Source organism: Rattus rattus, chromosome 3 (genome assembly GCF_011064425.1).
Source record: "Rattus rattus isolate New Zealand chromosome 3, Rrattus_CSIRO_v1, whole genome shotgun sequence".
NCBI classification, from domain to species: domain Eukaryota; kingdom Metazoa; phylum Chordata; class Mammalia; order Rodentia; family Muridae; genus Rattus; species Rattus rattus.
The window spans coordinates 80,474,848-80,475,897 of record NC_046156.1 but is presented as its reverse complement, the minus strand read 5'-3'; the positions used below and the strand labels follow the sequence as shown (position 1 = coordinate 80,475,897).

General features: G+C 44.3%; 1 pseudogene; it reads left to right on the top strand.

The window, feature by feature from the left end:
* Window positions 1-399: 399 nt before the first annotated feature.
* LOC116897607 lies at window positions 400-516 on the top strand (annotated as a pseudogene).
* Window positions 517-1,050: the final 534 nt, after the last annotated feature.

The window sequence follows — 1,050 nt, the reverse complement described above, 5'->3', positions numbered from 1 at the left end:
TTTCTGTGATTGGGTTACCTCACTCAGGATGATATTTTCCAGTTCCCTCCATGAATTTCATAAAGTCATTGTTTTTGATAGCTGAGTAATATTCCATTGTGAAGATGTACCATATTTTTTATATCCATTCCTCTGTTGAAAGGCATCTGGGTTCTTTCCAGCTTCTGGCTATTATAAATAAGGCTGCTATGAACATAGTGGAGCATGTGTCTTTGTTATATGTTGGGGCGTCTTTTGGGTATATGCCCAGGAGAGGTATAGCTTGGTCCTCAGGTAGTTCAGGGCATCATATACCAGAGATAATTACCAACCAGGTAGCCCTGAGAACTGGACCTCTATTAGAACAATGTCCAGTTCACTGAAGTGCTATGCTGTCTGTCTGGTGATGTTTTAATTTATAATGCACTTTTATACATCTTCAATAAAAGCTATTGCAATAAAAAAGTCACACCAGAGGCTATGTATACTCTCAGTGTTCTGACCTATGAACATCTGTATGAGTAGTAGCCTAAAATTCCTTGAAAAAGGCAAGCCAGAGACAACCATCAGTCTAGCTCTATGGGGTCCAGAAATCTCCCAGGACAGGAAACAAGACAAAGACTAAAAGAACCCTGTCTGGGATGCAGGGCCTCTGGAGGTAGTCAGCCTGAGACAGATGACCCTCTCATGTGGCCGCTCTGGCAGGCTAGGCAATGAGTAAGCCAGAGATGCCACCAGACCAGCATCAAGGAGTCTGCACAGGGAGCTACCCTGAGACAACTACCAGTTGCACCTCACAGGCCTGAGAGAATTTTCCATGCCCAAGATGATCCCTGCCTGCCACAATGCATGTGCAGGGCATAGTATACCTGAGACCTCTCCTGAGGTGACCCCCAGAAACTCAGAGATCCCAGGAGCATGTAAATTGTGGAGTAATAGAAGTGAATTAGAAATAAAAGAATGAGGGCACAATGAAGAAGGCAGAACTGGAGATTAGACAGTAGTGAGAAATAGCCTATTGTGAATAGCTGGTGATACTGCCTGGGACCATAGTGAGGTCCTGATCTGTGC